The sequence below is a fragment of the Mustela putorius genome, unplaced genomic scaffold, assembly GCF_011764305.1.
Source record: "Mustela putorius furo isolate JIRA1106 unplaced genomic scaffold, ASM1176430v1.1 tig00000640_pilon_pilon_pilon, whole genome shotgun sequence".
NCBI classification, from domain to species: domain Eukaryota; kingdom Metazoa; phylum Chordata; class Mammalia; order Carnivora; family Mustelidae; genus Mustela; species Mustela putorius.
The window spans coordinates 4331285-4350572 of NW_025421432.1; the positions used below are offsets into that span (position 1 = coordinate 4331285).

The 19288-nt window shown below is 34.0% G+C and overlaps 1 protein-coding gene and 1 non-coding gene across 3 annotated transcripts in view; both read left to right on the forward strand.

Moving 5' to 3' along the window:
* The window catches only part of LRRIQ1 (leucine rich repeats and IQ motif containing 1), a 214199-nt gene that overhangs the window by 160764 nt on the left and 34147 nt on the right, over positions 1 to 19288 (forward strand). The window lies entirely within an intron of this gene.
* Positions 12655 to 12760, forward strand: LOC123392868. Its single transcript, XR_006607554.1, has one exon. It is a non-coding gene; the product is annotated as a U6 spliceosomal RNA (small nuclear RNA).

Sequence of the window (19288 nt, forward strand, 5' to 3'; positions counted from 1 at the left end):
CCACTTTTGCTACATCCCAAAGATTTTGGATCATTGTGTTCTCATTTTCATTTGTTTTCATGTAATTTTTTATTTCTTTGATTTCTTGGTTGACCCGTTCATTGTTTAGTAGCATGTTATTTAACCTTGGTGTGTTTGTGCTCTTTCCAGATTTTTTCTTGTGGTTGAATTCTAGTTTCATATCATTGTGGTCAGGAAAGATGTATGGTACAACTTCAATATTTTTAATTTGTTGAAACTTATTTTTGGCCCAATATTTGACCTGTTCTGGAGAATGTTTCTTGTGCACTTGAAAAGAATATGTGTTTTACTGATTTAAGTTGTCAAATCCACCTGGTCCAGTGTGTCAATTAAAGCCATTGTTTCCTTATTGATTTTCTACTTGGATGATCTGTCCATCAATATAAGTGGGGTGTTGAAGTCCCCTAGTATTATTGTATTACTATCAATTATTTTTTATGTTACTAATTGTTTTATGTATCTGGGTGCTCCCATGGTGGGTTCATAAATATTTACCTTTGTTTTATCCTCTTCTCGGATTGTCCGCTTTATTATTATATAGTGTTCTTTGTCTCTTATTACAGTCTTTATTTAAAATGTATTTTGTCCAACATAAGTATTGCTACACTGGCTTTATTTTGGCATCCATTTGCATGATAATATTTCTCTATCCCCTCACTTTCAATCTGCAGGTGTCTCCTCATTTTGTCTGACTTTCTTTTTCTATTTCTATGTGTTAGGAAAGTCAGCCATTTTTCTTGTTCTTATTGATAACACCCTTATGAAGAAGAGGTCCCATAGTGCCCTGTAGTAGTACAGTGTTCCCTGTTCCCCAGGGCCTGGTGTTGCATGGAGTGTTTCCTTTCTGTGTTGCATGTGCTCTGCTGTTGAGTTTGGCCTCTTTTTTTCTTCAAGTCAGTGGTCTATAGAGACTCTTTTTGCCTCTTATGGCCAGCAGGGTGTGAGGTGGTCTGTCTATGAAAGATCTACCCCTGCCATCTTTGGAAACAAGGTCCTGCACAACATGTGGGTAAGGATAAATGGTTAATAGGGTTTGCACTGGTCTTCTTAAGATGGGACCCATAGCACTGGGGCTGAAGGGAGCATGACTGGGAAGGGCTGATCCACTTAAGCACAGGGGTCAATGCCTGGTGCAAATAAGGTATGTACTGAGTGTTAGCACCATGCTGATTTCCACAGGTGACTGTTGTCTATGCTGGAGGAGAGGGGAGGGAAATGGCACCTGCCAGCTCCTTTTTTCCTGGAGAGGTGTCCCCATGGTCCCTGTCTTTCTGGGCCACACCTTAAGATGAGCAAATCACTTTCCCTCCCATCTACCCCTGGTGTTTCTCAAACGCTGGGTCTACACTGTAACTGCATGGACTGTTTGTCATGCTATCTTTTTAAGTGTGGGGACTCCCCTTTCTAAGGCTATCTGTACTTTCCCAGAGCCAAGCCCAGTGATTTTTAAAATTCCAAGATTTAGGTCCCACTGGTTTTAGGAACCCTCAAAATTTCAGCCCCTTTCACTTTCAAAGGCAAAATTACGGAGATTGGTCTTCCTTGTGTTGTGGGCTCCCTGGTGCAAGAGTCTGTTTTCTACCCTTCTCTGTGCCACCAGCTTCCTTTCAAATGAGGACATCCACAGTCAGTTTCATTCTCACTGTCTTCACTCTTCCTTTAGTTTTGGAGTTTGTTCTACCAGTCTTTGGGTCATTTTCCAGATTATTTATGCTGATTATGATTGTTATCTACTTGTATCCATGATAGGAGGTGAGCTTAGGGTCCTCCTACTCTGCCATCTTCCCAGCTGACCTCACCATAGACATTTTCATATTAACAAAAACTGAGTTTGCTACTAGTAGGCAGTTATTAAACAAACTTATTTAAAGGCACAGTCCTTTTCTCAAGAAAATCCCAGATGAAATATCCATGTGGCAAGAAGAAAGAAAAAAATAAGAAATAGGAAATATGTTGGTAAAATCAAATATAAGTTGACAATACGAATAGCAATAATCACATCTTGTGGAATTAAATGTCACAAGTCAAATCAGAGAAAATTTACATATAAATCAAAATGGAGTGAAATTGAGTTAAAATATTCTATGATTCTTGTATTCCCTAGCAGAAGGGAAAAAATGGTTAATTTTAGATTATGTTAACCGTGTGTATTATGATTTCCAGAAGAAAAATTAAAATGAATATATATCAACAATGTTATTTTCACACTAGTAAGAAAAAAACAAAACAGAACAATAAAATAAAAGAAGCACTGAATCCAAAATGAAGCCAAGAAAGTAAAGGGAAAGAATATAGTGTATCCAGGGGTGCCTGGGTCACTCAATTGGTAAAGTGTCTGAATCTTGATTTTGGTCGAGGTCATGATCTCTGGGTCTTGACCCTTAAGACCCTGACAGTTGTTTAAGATTCTCTCTCCCTATCTTTCCACCCCTCCCCTACGTCTCTCCCTCTCAAAAAAAAAAAAAAAAAAAAAAAGGAAAGAAAGAAAAGAATACAGTGTATTCAGGCAAATAGAAAGCACAAAATAAGACACGCACACACACACACATTTAAGTATGTATATATAAGATACATGTGTATATATACAAAATCAAATATACCAGTACTTATATTACATGTACTTAAATAACTTAGTTAGCAAATAACAGTTTCTTCTAGATATTTTTAATTCAAAAGCCAAACTTAAATTCTAAAGGTGCAGTGAGCTTGAAAGCAAAATGATAGGAAAAATAGATCACAAAAACACCAAAATAAAGCTGGAATCCTTATATTTAGGTAAGAAAAAACACAGTCTCTAGGGAGAAATGAAAGCTTTACTAAACTAAGAGAAATTTAAAAATATTTTTAACTTAATAGAAGTTTTGAATTCAATGAAATTGAAATGAAAACATCACTCATAAAAACGTGTGGGATGCTGCAAAAGCAGTGCTTAGAGAGAAATTTATAGCAAAAACTGCATATGTTAGAAAAGAAGAAAGATATAAAATCTATCATTTAAGTTTCTACCTTAGGAAACTTGGTAGAGTAAATTAAATAAAAACTTGGTAGAGTAAATTAAATAAAAAATAAGCAGGAGAAAAAAAAGAATTAGAGAAGAAATCAATACAATTGTAAATGGAAATTCAATAGAGTATCAATGAAACCAAAAATAATCAGCTTCAAAAATGGAAAGTGCCAGGCCTAAAAGTGTTCCTGGTGAATTCTATGAACCATTTGGGAAAGAAATTATACAAATTCTTTGTGATCGCTTTCAAAGGATAGAAGCAGATGGGATACTTTCTGATTCATTCTGTAAGGGCAGAATTAAGCTAATACTAAAGACAGACAAAGACTATACAAGAAAACTACAGACTTCCAATAACATGATACAGAAAATCCTCAAAAAAAATTAGTAAATCAAATCCAACAATTTATAAAGAGAATCATGCACATTATACATAATCTAATGACCAATAGGGATCTATCCCATGTATGTAACGCTTGTTAAATGTTCAAAAATCATGGGGCACCTGGGTGACTTTCAGTTAAGTGTCTGCCTTTGCTCAGGTCATGATCCTGGGGGCCTGGGATTGAGCCCCACATTGGGCTTCCTGCTCAGTGGAGAGTCTGCTTCTCCCTCTGCCCTGCCCCTCCTACTCCTATTCTCTCTCTGTCTCTCTCTCTCTCTCTCTCAAATAAATAATCTTTAAAAATTTTTAAAAATTAGTGTGTCCATCACATCAACAGGCTAAAAAAGAGAAATCACATGATATCTATAGATGCAAAAAAGCATTTCACAAAGTCCACATTCAAGATAAAAATTCAATAAACCAGGAATAGAGGGCAACTTCTTCAACTTGATAAAGAATTTTTACAAAAACCCTACAGTTAACATCACACTTAATGGTAAGAAATAGAAATATCAGGTACAAGACAAGGATATTGACTCTAGCCACTTCTTTTCAACCTTGTACTAAAAATCCTAACTAATGCAATACACAAGAAAAGAAAATAAAAGGTATGCAGAATAGAAAGAAAGAAATGATTTTTTTTTCAGATGACGTGATCATCTATATATAAAATTTGAAAGAACCAACAAAACTTCTGAAACTAATAAGCAATTGTAACAAAGTTTTAGTTGTAGGATCAATATAAGCCTATCACCTTCCTATATACTAGTAATGAACAGTAAAGTTTGAAGTTAAAAAAACAAAACCATTTATGTTGCCACCTCCAACTTAAATGCTTAGGTATAAACCTAACGAAATATGTACAAATTCTGTATGAGAAAATCTACAAAACTTTGATGAAATAAGTAAAAGAACTCAATAAATTGATAATATATCATGCTCATGGTTAGAAAAACTCAATACTAGCAAGATTTCAGTGCCTCTTAACTTGATCTATAGGTTAAATGAAATCCCAGCAAGTCATTTTGTTTAACAAACTGATTCTAAAATTTATATTCCCAGTGTAGCCAACACAATATTGAAGGAAAGAACAAATGTAAAGGACCAACAATATTTGACTTCAAGATTTGCTATAACCTACAGTAACCAAGACTGTGCTATTGGCAAAAGAATAGGTCAATGGGACAAACAGGTCAATGGAACAGAATATAGACAGCCCAGAAACAGACCCATACAAATATGGCCAACTGATCTTTGACAAAGGAGCAAAGATAATAAAAACAGATTAAGACTGTCTTTTCAACATATGGTGCAGGAACAGAGTGGTTATCCTCATAATTAAAAAAAAAAATGAATCTAGACACAGACATTTTCCCACTCACAAAATTTAACCCAAAATGTATTGCATACCTAAATATAAAATCGAAAACTCCTAGACTCCTGGAATGTAATATAGAAGAAAATATAGATCTAGGTGACCTTAGGCATAGCTATGACTTTTTAGGTAGAACACCAGTGGCATGATGCATGAGACATAATTGATAAGTTGGACTTCAATAAAAGTAAAAATTTGTGTTCTGCTGAAGACAATGTCAAGAGAATGAGAAGACAGGCCGACAAAAATATTTGCAAAACATTTACCTAATTAATTTTTACTATCAAAAATAAACAAAGAACTCTTAAATCTCAACAAAAAGAAAATAAGTAACCCAGTTTAAAAAATAGGACAATGACCTTAATGACACTTCACCAAAGATAATATACAAATGGCAAATAAGTATATGAAAAGATGTACCATTCTATGTCCTCAAGGAAATGCAAATTACAACAGCAAGATATCACTACATAACTATAATAAGAGCTAAAATCTAAAATGATGACAATACCATATTCTGACAAGGATACGGTGCAACAGAACTTTCATTCATTGCAGATAGGAGTGCAAAATATTCAGTCACTTTGGAAGACAGTTTGGAACTTTCTCATAAAACTAGAAATATTTTTACTAAATGATCCAGCAATCTCATTCTTTGGTATTTATTCAAATGAATTGAAAACTTGGGGTGCCTGGGTGTCTCAGTCAATGAAGCATCTGCCTTCACCTCAGGTCATGATCCCAGGGTCCTGGAATCAAATTGAACTCCCAGCTCAACAGGAAGTCTGCTTCTCCCTCTCCTCCTCCCCAAGCTTGTGCTCTCTCTCACTCACAGTCTTTCTCTCCAATACATAAATAAAATCTTTTTAAAAAATGAATTGAAAACTTACATCCACACAGAATTGGAACACAAATATTTATAGCAGCTTTATTAATAATTTCCAAAATTTGAAAGCAACCAAGACATCCTTGAACAGATCAATGAATAAACAGCAGCACATCAGACAAAGGAATACTATTTAACAAGGAAAGCAGGTGAGATAAGCCATGAAAAGACATGGGGGAACATTAAATGCATATTACTAAGTGAAAGAAGCTAACCTGAAAATATTATTTGTATGATTCCAACTATTTAACATTCTGGAAAAGGCAAAACTACGGGGATAGTAAAAAGGTCAGTATTGCCAGGGGCCAGGGTTGGGAAGAAGGGGTCAAGATGCATAGCACAGAGGATTTTTAGAGCAGTGAAAACTACTCTACATGTTACCATAATGTTGGATACATGTCATTATGCATTTGTCCAGACTAACAAAGTATAACACCAAGAGTGAACCCTGATGGAAACTATGGACTTTGGATAATTATGAAGTCTCAGTGTAGGTTCATAGATTATAACAAATGTACTACTGTGGTGGGGAGTGGAAGTATGTCAATAATGGGAGAGACTTTGAATATATAAAGGATGAGAGTATATAGAGAAATTTCTATAAGATAAAATTTTGTTTTAAACCTAAAACTGCTCTAAAAAATAAATTTTATTTATTTTTTTTTTAGAAGCACCTGACAAAGGTTTTTTTTTTTTTTTTTTTTTTTTTTTATTTTATAAACATATATTTTTATCCCCAGAAGACATCCAGATGGCGAACAGACACATGAAAAAGTGCTCCATATCACTCGGCATCAGGGAAATACAAATCAAAACCACAATGAGATATCACCTCACACCAGTCAGAATTTTATTATTTTTTAAATAATATAAAGCAAAGATGTAAATTTAAATAATATAAAGCAAACACTAAAGAAGTACCAAAGAGAAGTCAAAAATTCTGAACTATATTGAGAGTTTTACTATATCTTTCTTAGTAATTTATAGAACAAACACTCAAAAAATCAGTTAAGGATGTAGTTTGATAAATTGATTTAATAACACTTGCTTAAAGGACATAAATAAAACACTCAACTAGAGGAAGAACACACAGGACATTTATAGAACTTTAACTTATGCTGGCCTTAAGTCAGGTCTCAAAAATAACTTCAAGATTAAAATTATGTGAGTATATTTTCTGAATATAATGCTAATAAACTATAAATGAATGATATCAATAATACTAACAATGGTAGTACTAGTAATGATACTAATAAGCTGTAAGTGAATGATAAATGAAGATAACTAGATAATCTTTACCCTCTTGGAAATTAAGAAATATCTGAAAAATTCGTGAGTCTATCATAAATATTTTTAAAAATAATTGAATAATAAAAATCTATATATTATAATATAAAAGCAATAGGCAATGAATCTTTTTAAAGTAAAACAATTCATCCAAAAGGTAAATTTTTTTAAAGAAATTTGATGAATTCCTGGCAAATCTGATTATGAAAATAGAATGGAAAGCACAAATAACCAGTATCAGGAATGAAAATGAGGCAGAATGACAAATGATACAGACTAAAACTATAGTAAGGGAATATTGTGAACAACCCTACAACAGCATATTTGAAAATTTGAAGAAAATGGCCAATTCCTAGAAAAATATGATACCGAAATTACCCTTAAACCTAACATTATAGGCAAGCAGCCAGGAAGGAAAAATTTTTGACCTGTGACAGTATTTTTTAAATTTTAACTTTGCTAGTTAACATACAGTGCAATATTGGTTTCTGGAGTAGAATTCAGTGATTCCACAGTGCTTATCAAAAGTGCCCTCTTTAACATCCACCCCACCTATCTCTCTCCATCCACCCTCAGTTTGTTCTCTATCATTAAGAGTCACTATGGAGTGCCTGGGTGGCTCAGTGGGTCAGTGGGTGGCTCTGGGTGGATCAGTGCCTTCCGCTCAGACCATGATCTCAATGTCCTGGGATTGAGTCCCTCATCAGGCTCTCTGCTCAACAGGGAGTCTGCTGCCTCCTCTCTCTCTCTCTGTCTGCCTCTCTGCCTACTTGTGATCTCTCTCTGTCAAATAAATAAATAAAATCTTAAAAAAAAAAAAAGAGTCACTATGGCTTGTTCCCTATCTCCCAAATGTCCATCAACTGATGAATGGGTAAAGAAGTGACAGTATTTCTATTTATTTATTTATTTAAGATTATTATTTATTTATTTAATAGACAGAGATTACAAGTAGGCAGAGAGGCAGGCAGAGAGAGAAAGAGAGAGAGGAGAAAGCAGGCTCTCTGCTGAGCAGAGATCCCAATGTGGGGATCCATCCCAAGACCCTGGGATCATGACCTGAGCCAAAGGCAGAGGCTTTAACACACTGAGCCACCCAGCTGCCCCTAGAAGTGACCGTATTTTTATTTATTTATTTATTTATTTATTTATTTATTAGTGACAGTATTTTTAAAATCAGAATGTGTCTCACAAAAAATGTGCAAGACCTTATCAGGAAAATTGTAAAACTCTATCAAGAATGTTAAAGAAAATCTAAATAAATTATGAATTGAAAGACTAAATTTCAAAGGTTTAAATTGTTCCAAAATTAAGTTAAATCACAAGAAGTATTTATGACTATTGACAAGCAGAATCTATGATTTTTATAGAAAGTCAAAATCTGCAAATAGCCAAGAGACACTCAACAGGGTGAATAAATTGGGAGAACTTGTCAAACACCATAATTTATTATTAATAAACTCTAATTATAGAGCTGACACAAATAAGACAGTGAATATACTGTGGTGTAGTATGGTATAGTATGGTATGGATGCTATGGTATGGATAGGATGAGATGAGATAGGATGGACTGGTAGTAATTCTAAGATAGAGCAGGGTAGGGTAAAGTAAAATAGTAGAGAAAATGAAAACTGATAGTGGCATATATGCTTCATTGATACTATAAGACAGATCGTATTCTAAATCAGTGGGAAATATTCAGGTTGTCCATTTCTTCCTGATTCTGTTTTGGAAGTTTGTAAGTTTCCAAGAATGCATCCATTTCATTTAGGTTGCTTAACTTATTGGCATATAATTGTTGATAATAATTTCTGATGATTGTTTCTATTTCCTTGGTGTTAGTCGTGATCTCTCCCTTTTCATTCATAATTTTATTAATTTGGGTCCTCTTTCTTTTCTTTTGGATTAGTTTGGCCAGTGGTTTATGGATCTTATTGATTCTTTCAAAAAAGCTGCTTCTAGCTTTGTTGATGTGTTCTAATGTATCTCTAGTATCTCTGCTCTAATCTTGATTATTTCCCTTCTTCTGTGGGGTTGGCTTAATTTGTTGTTGATTCTCCAGTTCTTTAAGGTGTAAAGAGAGCTGGTGTTTTCTGGATTTTTTAGTTTTTTTGAGAGAGGTTTGGATGGCTATGTATTTCCCCCTTAGGGCCGCTTTTGCTGTATGCCATAGGTTTTGGACAAATGTGTCTTCATTCTCATTGGTTTCCATGAATTGTTTAAGTTCTTCTTTGATTTCCTGGTTGGTCTAAACATTCTTAAGCAGGGTGGTCTTTAGCTTCCCAGTGTTCCAAACTTTTTCCTGTGGTTGAGTTCCAGTTTCTTCCCAGTTCCTTCCAAACTTTTTCCTGTGGTTGAGTTCCAGTTTCAAAGCATTGTGGTCTGCAAATATGCAGGGAATATTCAGTCTTTTGGTATTGGTTGAGCCCTAATTTGTGACCCAGTATGTGGTCTATTCTGGAGAAAGTTTTATGTGCACTTGAGAAGAATGGGTACTCTGCTGTTATAGGGTGGAATATTCTGTATATATCTATGAGGTCCATTTGGTCCAATGTGTCATTCAAAGCTCTTGTTTATTTTTTATTGATTTATTAATTACTGATTTATTGATTTTCTGCTTGGATGATCTATTACTGAGAGTCGTGTGTTAAGATCCCCTACTATTAATGTATTCATATCAATGTGACTCTTTATCTTGATTAATAGTTGTCTTATGTAGTTGGCTCCTCCCGTATTGGATGTATAAATATTTACAATTGTTAGACCTTCTTGGTAGATAGACCCTTTAAGAATGATGTAGTGCCCTTCTTTATCTCTGACTGCAGTCTTTAGTTTAAAATATAATTTATCTGATATGAGAATCACTAACAATATTGAAGCAGTGATCAAAAACCTCCCAAAAAACAAGACCCAGGACCTGATGGATTCCCTGGAGAATTATACCAAACATACAAAGAAGAAATAATACCCATTCTACTGAAGCTGTTTCAAAAAATAGAAACAGAAGGAAAACTTCCACACTCTTTTTATGAAGCCAGCATAATCCTGATCCCCAAACCAGGCAAAGACCCCATCAAAAAGAAGAATTTCAGACCAATATCCCACATGAAATATGGAAGCCAAGATTCTCAGCAAGATCCTAGCTAATAGGATCCAACAGTACATTAAAAAGATTATCCACCATGACCAGGTGGGATTTATCCACGGGATGCAAGGGTGGTTTAACATTCACAAATCAATCGATGTAATAGAACAAATCAATAAGACAAGAGAGAAGAACCACATGGTCCTCTCAATTGATGCAGAAAAAGCCTTTGACAAGATAACTGATTAAAATGATCCCGATTAAAACAATACAAAGTATAGGGAGAGAGGGAACATTCCTCAACCTCATAAAATCTATCTATGAAAAACCCACAGCAAATATCATCCTCAATGGGGAAAAGCTTGCAGCCTTCCCTTTGAAATCAGGAACACAACAAGGATGCCCACTCTCACCACTCTTGTTCAACATAGTACTAGAATTCCTAGCAACAGCAATCAGACAACAAAAAGAAATAAAAGTTATTCAAATTGGCAAAGAAGAAGTCAAACTCTTTCTCATCACAGATGACATGATACTTTATATGGAAAACCTAAGAGATTCCACCCCCAAACTACTAGAACTCATTCAGCAATTCGGTAATGTGGCAGAATACAAAATCAATGCACAGAAATCAGTTTCTTTCTTATACACTAACAATGAAAATATAGAACGGGAAATGAGAGAATCGATTCCATTTACTATAGCACCAAGAACCATAAAATACCTGGGAATAAACCTAACCAAAGAGGTAAAGGATCTGTACTCGAGGAACTACAGAACACTCATGAAAGATATTGAAGAAGACACAAAAAGATGGAAGACCATTCCATGCTTATGGATCAGAAGAATAAACATTGTTAAAATGTCTATACTGCCTAGAGCAATCTATACTTTCAATGCCATCCCAATCAAAATTCCACTGACACTTTTCAAAGAGCTGGAACATACAATCCTTACATTTGTATGGAACCAGAAAAGACCCTGAATTGCTAAAGAAATGTTGAAAAAGAAAAAAACTGGGGGCATCATGTTGCCTGATTACAAGCTTTACTACCTGACCAACTGAATCTATTGATCACCAAGACAGCATGGTACTGGCACAAAAACAGACACATAGACCAGTGGAACAGAATAGAGAGACCAAATATGGACCCTCAACTCTATGGTCAAATAATCTTTAACAAAGCAGGAAAAAATAGAGAGTGGAAAAAAGACAGTTGCTTTAGTAAATGATGCTGGGAAAATTGGACATCTATGTGCAGAAGAATGAAACTTGACCATTCCCTTACACCATACACAAAGATAAACTCGAAATGGTTAAAAGACCTCAATGTGAGGCAGGAATCTATTAAAATCCTAGAGGAGAACATAGGCAGTAACCTCTTTGACATCGGTCACAGCAACTTCTTTCAAGATATGTCTCCAAAAGCAAAGGAAACAAAAGCGAAACTGAACTTTTGGGACTTCATCAAGACCAAAAACTTCTGCACTATAAATCCAAAAATATAATAGTGAAACAATAGCCTATAGAGGTGGAAAAGGTATTTGTTACATATATCCAACAAAGGTCTCATATCCAAAATATATAAATAATTCCTGAAAGTCACTAAAATATAGCCTAATAGAATAAATAATTTTTTAAATTTTTTTAAAAAAAATTTTAAATTTAAATTTTTTAAAATTTGTTTAAAAAAATAAATAATAGCCTAATAGAAAAAAAAAACAAGAAACTCTAACATATTTTTCACCAAAGAAGATAATCCAAGTAACTTGTGAACATATAAAAAGGTGCTTAATCTGATTTTGTAGCACAGAAATGAAAATTAAATCTGCAAAGTACAAAAAAAAAAGCCTCAAAACCCTAATTGTTGGAAAACACATAACCAATAAAACTCATATTTTGCTGATTGTACTACATTTTGGTACTACCATTTGGAAAGCAGTTTTACATCTGGTGGATTTGAAGATATGCATTTCATATGATCCTTCAATTACATTCCTAAATGCTTGCCCTATAGAAACTTGTACAAGGATAGAGTAGTGTTTTTCTTAATAGTCCAAAACTGGAAACAGCCCATGTGCCCCACAACAATGGAATGAATAAATTCTAATACATCTATGTTGTGGGATACAGTATGATTCTGAAAAATAATGAGCTGCATCTATACACAGCAACGTAGATGAATCTCACAAACAATACTGAACAAATGAACACAAGAGAATACCTGCAGAATTGTAGCAAACAAAGCTTGCTTAATACATAGGTAGGAAAATTTATAAAGGAAGTCAGGAAAATCAATGTTATAAAATTCAGCATATTGGTTATCCCTAAGAGAAGAGAATTTTGAACAGGACTTCTCATGTGCAAGCTGTGTTCTGTTTTGTTTTGTTTTGTTTTGCTTTTTGAATGATCAGAGGTTACATGGAACATGTATTTATATGTGTATTTATATAATAGTTTTAAACAATGTATGCATAATTTATATAATATATAATCTTTATGTGTTTTAAATAACTTATAAAGCTTGAAATTCTAAACACCTGATATATGCAATATTTTGGGTGCATTGTATATCTCATAACAAAATAAAAATGATAAAAAGAGCTTTCTGTGCTCACTTGACAACACATATACTGAAAATGGAATAATACAGAGAAAATTAGCATGGCCTCTGCACCAGGACAAAATGCAGATTCATAAAATGTTCCATATTTTGCTTTCCTTTCTAATGTAGAGCAATGACAAAACTTTGTCTCTAATAAGCAAAGTGACTTGACCAACTGAAGTCCCTTCCAGCTGCAAATCCCACCCCCAATTTTTCCCCTTAAAAAAAATCTTCCCCAATTCGATATTTATATAAGTAGGTTAAAGCCAAAATTTAATTATGTAGGAAAGACTGGTAATGCCTATCTTGACTTTTTTTCCTCACTAGAATACAAATAGATCAATAATACTTAGCCTATCTTTCCAATTGAAAGTGAAATCAATGAATGGAGGCCCTGATTCATTTACAAATGAATTTCTGCTACATAAAATAAAAATCTATCTTTTTAAACAAAATATAATGAAAGATAAAAATTCTGCATTAATAAAGTATACACTTAGAAGACTCTAAAATATTCAGTCTATAGGCCTGCTTGTTTAAGTGATTACCTATGGAAAACAATAAGTTTGGAACCAGGATTATTAGTCTCTAATATGTTTGTCATTCAGATTGTGAAAGAGGGGCACTTCGGTGGCTCAGTCCCTTAAGCATTCGACTCTTGATTTAGGCTTTGCCCTGAGTGTTGTGAGATTGAGCGTGGAGTTGGATTCCATGCTGGTTGTGGAGCCTGATTAAGATTCTCTCTCTCTCTTTTTCTCTCTTCTCTCCCTATCTGTCCCTCCCCGCCTTCTTTCTCTCTAAAAATGATTGTGAAGGAAAATTATTTTTACTTATATTTACTAGTTTTGTTATAGAGCAAGCAATATTTTAATATATATTCAGTATTTTATATGATGTTAGCTCTGTCTGTAACAGAAGCATATCTGTATTCTTATTTGACAGGTAGAGAAATCATTAGAGGCAGAAATTAAGTCAGTGAGAAATGCATTATGAAAGTATAAACATATATATGATAAGTATTTCTGTTTTATAGCTATAAAAATGATTACAATGATACAAAAAATGTTTAATTGGATCCATCAAGCCTCTATCATTAGCATATCCATATAATACCACTTACTGGGCTCTTTTGAAAGAAAACTAGTAAAGGAACTCAACCATATATTTGGACCATGATCAATAAATATACATAAATGAATAGAATTAGTGGTATCTTTTTACCAGAGCAGAAGCTTTTATATATGGCAAGAACCTGAAGTCCAACTATACAAACAAACAAACAGAAAACATGTCACAGTAATATTTATTTGGCCACTATAACCATGTTATTTTGAAAGCCAACCTGCTTACATCATCAGCCTATGCATTATTCTATTGGGTGGGCCCGAGTTTGGATGACCTACTGTATTAACACTCCCTAAGGGAGTCCAGGTTGGATAGGGGAATATTTTCCAAGAGTAATTAAATCAAGAGAGTGAAACAGGAGAAAATCATGTTAATGGAACCTCCTTCATGGTTATTACTGAGCAATTGCTAAAAATTATTTGAAATAACTTGAAATCAATTAGGACTATGTGTCCTTGTTATCTTTTGAAAATTAACTTTTCTTTATTAAAGACACACTAAAATCCTCATATATTATGAAATAGAATACATTAAAAAATACCTGTTATAAATTTAGAATTCTTTGAACAAGGACTTCCTGGACTCCCAGAAAATTGTTCTGTCTAGTTTTGTGGTTAATCCTGGGATCCTTCCAGTGACTCCCTGGAACCTTGATCTTGTCCTGGATTTAGAGACTTAAAGATAGTCTCACCTCCAGGATAGCTAAGTCTTGGCCTTGGACTGAGATAGCATTAAGGCGATGTATAATCAGGTTCATTTAACTTTAAAAATAGCAAAATTGCTAGAGTTATTAAATCCTTAATACATGTCCCAGGTATGATATGTGTTCTGTTACTTTATTTTATCATACACATTTTAGGAGGAAAAAACTGAGGAAAAGAGAAGGTAGATAATTTGCTCAACTTTGCACAGTTAGTAAGTGAAAACACCAACTTATTATGTGCAAGATTGATGTTAGGCAAATAAATGACTAAGGTGTAAACTCTCCAATACAGGCTGAATTGATTTATCCTAGAATTAACTTCTTGTATGTCACAATTTTAGAGGCTTTTCTAGTGAAAAACTAAGTGGTGTGCTAGATTCATGAGAAATGTAGAAAGCAATCTTGGACAATGGCTACCAGGTAGTTCTAAAAGCAATATTCTGTTAACACTTATTAATAACTTAAAAATGGGTAAATCTTCCAATGTCAAGACAGTGAAGGATGAGTATTATAGATTTTTCCTTTTATCTCAGCTTGGTATAGCAGTGTTACTGATCCTGTCATTTAAAACATTTACATTTTGTTTATCATGGATTTTTTTTAATTTTTAATTTTTTATAAACACATAATATATTTTTATCCCCAGGGGTACAGGTCTGTGAATTGCCAGGTTTACACACTTCACAGCACTCACCAAAGCACATACCCTCCCCAATGTCCATAACCCCACCCCCCTTCTCCCAACCCCTCTCCTCCAGCAACCCTCAGTTTGTTTTGTGAGATTAAGTCACTTATGGTTTGTCTCCCTCCCAATCCCATCTTGTTTCATTTATTTTTTGCATTAATTTTTATTTTAAAATATTACATCAAATATTATTTACCTTGATTCCTGAGATTTTTGTCACTCCCTTAAATTTTATACCCAAAGTAAAATATTTCATTTGCCCCACTTGACTTACCCTAGTTCTGGTCTTGGTTAACAGTAAACATGGAGACACCTTATGCATTAATATGACTATACATATGACTATATCACTTTAACAACCTGCAATTTTCTTGACTTATGTGGCTTTCACAGAAGAAATTAAGGAACCACTCTTTATGTAGTATATGGTGCTCTACTGTAAAGATAGTGAGGAGATTCAATTCAACTGGCCAATACAAATGGCAAAGCATATCCTTTCAAGTAGAATTATATGCAAGTTGAATACAAAAGGCTTGTTATAATTGGTTAATACACATCAACTTTGTTAAAGAATGTTTCTGTTATTCCAGAGGGAGTCACTTAAATAGAGCAATTCAATAATACTGAAAATTGTATCTGCAAAATCTATAGATTTTAAAAGACAATTTAGTAACTAACTTCTCCTTTGCTTTCCTAAAGGTCACTTATATAATTTATGTATCACCCAACCCCCAAATTGACAAATTTTGAAAATTAATTTAAATGTCAGAAACTAGCAAGTATTTTTCATTCTAGTACTTTTTTTTTTTAAAGCCTCTCTACCATAAAATATAATGAAATATGTAAAGGAGTGATTAGTGCTGCATTTAGCCTTTGACCCTTACATACAGCTTTGGCTCTATTCCCAAAATTTCTGTTTTTAGAGTTTTGTAACAACAATCTTCTTTATTCATGAAGTCATTTTCCTTAATGATCAATTACATATATATTTAGATATATTTTAAAAGAATAGGAATGTAGCTTGTCACACACAAATGGATCTTAGAGAGTTACTGGTTCCATGCCAATGCCATCAACTTCCCAGCAACAGATTGGATTGGTTAAGGAAGAAGCCATAAACACCCTATCAACAAGTATTTATACAGATGTTAATGAATTTAAAATTCTGTTAGTGTAACATTTATGCCAAACTCCAATTTTATTTGTGCTTTATTTGTGAGGTATGATGCAATAACTTCTTTTAATAAACATGTACAGACTGCTTATACTTTAAAATGGAAACATATTTTTAGTGTTTCCAGCATGAGATACATAGAATCAGCCCTTTATCAAAGTTACCAAAAATATTTCCATTGCACATAGCATTTTGCTCATGATGCAACTATGTCCTCCAAAAGCTTTTGGTAAAAAGATGAACTCATCTCTATCTGTGAAACCAAGAATACATTTTTATTATATTACTAAGAAAGGCCATTAAGGGAAAAGAAAATAGTCATGGGAAAATTGCCATATGTATTTAAAATATAAATAATTAGCTTTTTGTGTGTGTCCCAAATGATAATTGAATCTTAATCTCCCTCTGTGTAGGATATTTATGCTATACTGAAATTTTAGAAAACATTTATTTGAAGCATATGGGTTTAATGAACACTTATTTTGTTTTTCATGAAGAAAAGAATAATATTTCCATTAATTTCAAAAGAGACCTCATCTCTTTTAGTGAACTTCTTAAAGCTGAACTGCTTTCCTCTAGGATTGTGTATACTGTGAACATTTTATAAAGTAGCCTTATATGATGGAGTAGTTTTGTTGTTGTTGTTCTAATTTGCCATCCTTAGTTGTCAATTTTTATCCCAAACTAGTTCTGACTTTCAGAGCTGAAGTTTCTATTATAATGATTAAGTTAATTATAAATAGGAATGTATTACCCTCCATAATGCACAGGTCTGTCTACATACTAAAAATCTAAATTACTAGCTCTACATTTGTCAGGGCACTGACAGACCATTAACCAATTATGACAATTATTCCATTATTTCACAAATATTTTTGAACACCATCCTACTTATACACCTTAAAGAACTTATTTATACTAGGTAAAACTGACACATGAATAGGAAAATAAAATATAATGTAATAAATGCTATTACAGAGTCTCTATAGGAAGTTTTAGAGGGCATCTGCAACTTAATTTGAGTAAGGAAGGCAGTGTTGGGAGATCAATGACTTAACACAAAGAACATAATTTCCAAACTGTCATGTCATGAAGATATGAAGAAAAAAAAACACCATTGGCAAAGTGAGTAATCTGAAGCATAAGCCTATAGGCAGAAGAGACCATTTTGAGTAATTCTAACATATTTGAGTGACTGAGGCAAGAACCTAACAAATGTGTCTGAAGTTCTTACAAAAAAATGAACATTATCCAGAGGAAATGGAGATCCAGAGTTTAGCATATGAAGCCGTGTAATTAGATTTGTATTTTAGCAAGGCCATTTTCAGTATGGAGATATATACATGGAAACAAGACCAAAGGAAAACAAAAACAAAAACATCCCCAAAACAAGAAACAAAAAAAACAGTGAGAGGGCTCTTACAGTAATTCAGAAAAAATGATGGTTGTCTGACATAAATTAGTGACAAAGGAAATCCAGGAAATATGAGATTGAAAAGAATTTAGGAGGTAAAGTATGCAGTTGTAGGGTGAGGATGAATGCTGGTTCATACAAGACTCTGGTTTCTGACTTACACATTGACAATGGTGGTGGCATTATGGGACCTTGGAAAAGGTAGGATAATACACGAGTTCAGCTTTTTTAAAACTCAGTTTAAATTACCTGTGGGGTGTCTAAGTGGCAAAGCTTTGGATGGATACGTATTTCAAAAGGAAATAATGGAAGTGATTGAAGAAATTGAATGAATATCCTCATATGGAAAAAGTATAGTCTAAGAGTAAATGAAGCCAGGTTTGAACCCTAGAAAAGAATCATGAGATTAGAAGGGATAGCAAGGGAAAAGGAGCCTTTGAAGGAGACAGGTTTAGACAAAAGGTGTTAAAAAGAAAAAAACTAACAGAAAAACCAAGGAGAGTGCAATGAAACAAAATCCAAAAGAAATAAGACTTTTAAAAAGGAAGGGTGGACAACAATGCATAATAGTATTAAAGAGGAGTCAGTAAGATAATAACTTCAAAAAGTCCCAAAGATTTAGCAATACTAATGATCTTGGTGTGAACAGTTCCAGTGAAATGGTGTGAAGGAGGAGGCATCTTGCAATGAGCTGAAGCATGAATTGTATAAATCAACAGAAACTGGTCTTTGTCTACCATTTCAAGAAGTTTGTCTGATTAGGGAAGGAGAGAGAAGAGTAGCTAAAGGGGAAGCTAAAAGCCATTTTGACAGGTACTAGACATACAGAGGAAAAGAAAGTACTGATGGATAAGAGATCCTAGATTCTATAAAAAGATTGAGATTCAGAGCAGAGTTGAAAGCACTGTGCTTAGGAGAAAGTGTGCTTCTTCCACTGTGGTAGGTGAGAAAGTTACATTTGCACTTACATCACCACAAAGAAGCCTGTTCACTCCTTTCAAAATGGAGCCTGAAGTACAGTGGATAGTGGGGATGGAAAGGAGGAGCCAGTTATTAGCAACATACCCAGCAGGTAGACTAGATCTAGTTTCTGATTGGATGTTGGTACTGTAGGGAGTGAGCAGCCAAGGTTGACTCCAGAATACCTGGTCTGGATGACGTGGGAATTCCGGAGGCAAAATTTACTTAGTAGAATTATGATGGTTAAACACAAGTTGTGATTCTGAAGTTCAGCTTAATATGAGAATAGGAATAAAATAGAGAATGCTGGTATTTAGTCCTCTGGGCTGCCAGTCCCATCAGGTAATACACAATGTCTATCTGGCTGACTATCATCAGAAGTCAGCACAGTGCCAGGCAAAGAGTGGGGTGGGAGTGAGGGTTTTAGATACTTGTAGAATGAGGAACACATCTAAAGGAATCTATAAAGAAGCATGAAAGGGAAACTTAAGAGTTTTAAGACAAAAGAAATGATCCATGTAGTTGAATTCAGCAGAGAGGTCAATTAAGATGAAATAATTGTGTTTGTTAGATTAAGA